Consider the following 3,405-nt stretch of genomic DNA (forward strand, 5'->3'; position numbering starts at 1 on the left):
CACAGCCAAACAGTTTAGATGCCAGCTTGGACGAGGAAAACAAATACATTTATGGATCTATTTGCCTGTAGGTGTGCATCGGAATGGAGCGGAGCAGGGAGCTTGTGGTCCTATGTCATAGCTAGGTTGTTTTTTTTTTATTCACAAAAAATTCACTAAAGAAATACTAATACATTTCAAGCTTAACTGTCTTTATATATGTTCTCCATCATGAGAAAAATGCTACAAGAACACATCAAAAACACCAAAAATCCTGATTTTAGTGGAGTTGAAAGGATTAGTATTTGGACCCCAATGAGCACAGGCACAGGGTTGGTAAATAAAGTGTTTATTTGGCTCAGGCAGGACGAAGAATTCTGGGGAGACAGCCTTTGGTCAGCAGGAGCGTACAGGAATTGGTGGTGACAAGACGTGAACGGTGATCAGACGGTGCCACAGTGGAGGTGGAGGAGTGCACGGCTGAGGCTGATGTTGAGGGTGGTGCTCAGGGATCTCTTAGTCCAGGTAGAATGTGGAATTGGCAGGTGGCAAAGATGCTGGGGCAAGACTCATGGATAGAATAATTCCAGTGCAGGGGATTTCTCAGGAACAGATTTCACAGGTTAGTCAGTATCCAAGGTTTATTTATTTATTAGTTTACTTCACAGGGACAGTGCACATCAATAGCATCGCTGCAATGCGGCAGAAGTAGCCCAAAAGCTATTTTTCATCCGTAGTCCCTGGACAGGTGTTAAAAATTGTCAACCTAAAAATCTCAAAACATCAGTTAAGTACAAATACATTAAGTACATCAAGTTAAATACATACAAAATACAGGTTAGAAAATCAGTTAAAATACATATAAAATACATATAACAATAATAAAATGCACACAGTAAGAAACATTAAAACTATTATAAAAGACTCAAAGGTGGCATAGATTGGACAGGGAGTGGCAGGCAATTAAAACAATTCAATGTCGACATGTTTGTTGTGATATAAACCAGTGTTTTAAGTGCTTTTTAAACAGAATGTATGTGGGGAGTTCTCTGATTGCGTGAGGGACAGAGTTCCACTCTTGTGCTGCTGTTACGGAGAAGGCGCTCTGACTGAAGGCACTTCTCCGCAAAGGAACTACACAGTCCTTTCTCAGGGTTCTCAAGAACAGGATCATAGTTGCTCCAAGAAAGAGTTGAGACGAACTGACACAGTCTGCAGGGCAGCAGCTCCTAATAAAGGGAGGTAAACAGGTGTTGCTGATCACCTGATTAGCTTCCCACAGACTGCGTGGATGGGGGAGGAGCACAGCCATGACAGGAGTGGTCTTTGGCTGCAAGTTGCTGCTGGGGTGATTCTGACAAGTGATTAAGGCAGATATCCAAAACGGTTGACCCCAGCCCTGACTCCCACATGGAGAAGGGCTGCTGGCTCCCAGGACTCTGACATTTCCAGCGCACTTCCTCTGGTCATCTGAAGCGGCAGCTGGCAGGAGGATGTCTGCTGATGTCGAGCCTTGGATTGTGACAGATATTTTCTGTGTCTCATGTTTGTTTATTTGTTTAAAAGAAGTGGGAACACACCAACAGGCCTGATGAATAAATTCAGCTTTTTAATGGATAAATGAAAGCCATTTTGAGCAGGTTCACATGTAGTACTATAAAACCTTTATTTATACCTCCCCAAAAAACGAGGTGTCATGTAAACACTCAGCTTTGAACACTTAAACTCTGCTCCTCCTCCGTCTGTGCTCTCTGATGTGCACATCTCCATCACCACACTGCGCAAACAGCCCCCCCGCACCTGTCCCCTTTCCTTGTGGCAGTCCTAATGACTCTTTTATGATTTCATAATAAGTCCAATTACTCCACCTCTGTTAAAACCACACTGCACCACCTGGATCCACTTTGGCTTTCCTTTCTTCCAGTGTCTGCCTCATTTGCTTGCAAATTTTCACAACATATGTAAATGTAAGTTGCATAAAACTCAACCAGAAGAGCAGAATATTTTTAGCTTAAAGCTCATCCAAACACTTGTAGCACCTGGAAATACTTTTCAGTTGAAAGTAAGAGTCAGGAGGCTTATTTGGCTGTTTCTGCTTGCAGAGAGGAAGGAGCTGAGATGAAGAGCGCTTCCAGATCACATGTGATAAAAGTGAAGGAAAGCTGCTGAAGAAGAAAACACACTTTTTAGTGACACCTACTCCTCTTTCCTTCTGACATGCTCACACAGGAGCTGAGGTGTCTGATTATTGCTTCTAGAAGCAGAATTTCTCCTCCTCCCAAAATCGAGTCAAAAAATTGCATTAACCACTTTAAAATAATGTCTAAAAGTTTATTTTTTCATTTTAAAATTCAAGAAAGTTTTTAAATATTGTGCAGGATTGTGGTAACATCAGTTTGTTTTCCATAGGGCTGTCAATGTTAAGAGCACGATTAATCAAATAAAATCAACTCGTTAATATTTATCAACGTAAGTTAATGACACCTCTTGAAGCAATCTTCCGCTTTGGCTCAAACGGTTCAGGCTTCCACGGCAAGCATCAAAACACTCGGCATTATCTCACTCACACCATGGTCACTTGCAAAATGAATCAATATTTGACAAGTTTTGTGAACTTTAGTCTTGATTATTTTTTTCTTTATTTTTTTAAATCGCTTTTCACATAAAGCAGGCTATTTGATCCATGGTTCGGCACATTGTCACTGTCACACAACAACGTGCCGCTGAGCTTCAACTGCAGCGGCAAAGGAAAGTGATATAAATGCTGATCGTCATGATCGGTTAAATAAAGCATCAGTTCAGATAGAAAGCTCACCTTTAACTGTGTGTTTTTGTCCAGAAGATGAAGCAAACATTTGTTTTAAACAAACCAGCAGTGATATAGAACATTTGGGATGTGTGACCGGAACTTCTTTTCTTTTTAATTAGGTATCATAAACTTATAGTTTGCATCCACACCCAGCAACCAATCAGAACAGAGTTAATTACCAGGACATATAAAGTGCAGAAACACGTTTGTTTCATATGGATGTATATCAGTATCTTTTTCTGTCATGGAGTAGTACTGCAGATGTTAAAGTCTTTACACTTCTTTACATTTATGCTTATCTTAATGTTTTTGTGTTTATGCACAAAAATTAGACTTCTGGAATATCTGAGTTTAACACTTGATGAATGACATTGCAGTGTCTCCTGATGACCTTGGACCTGTTAGTACTCTTTTAAATTGTATTTTAGACATTAAGTCATGGCTGGCAGAGAACGTTCTACAGCGCAACCAGGACAACGCAGAAGTTTTAACCATGTTTCTGTGGCTGAGCTGGCTGCTGGGATGAAAACATGCCATCATACTGTTTCCTCACAACAGAGCCAAGACTTAAGTTTCTTTTGGAAGTTAACTTATTCTTCTTCTTCTTCTTTCCCTTT

The sequence above is a fragment of the Oryzias melastigma genome, linkage group LG14 (genome assembly GCF_002922805.2).
Source record: "Oryzias melastigma strain HK-1 linkage group LG14, ASM292280v2, whole genome shotgun sequence".
Taxonomy (NCBI): Eukaryota; Metazoa; Chordata; class Actinopteri; order Beloniformes; family Adrianichthyidae; genus Oryzias; species Oryzias melastigma.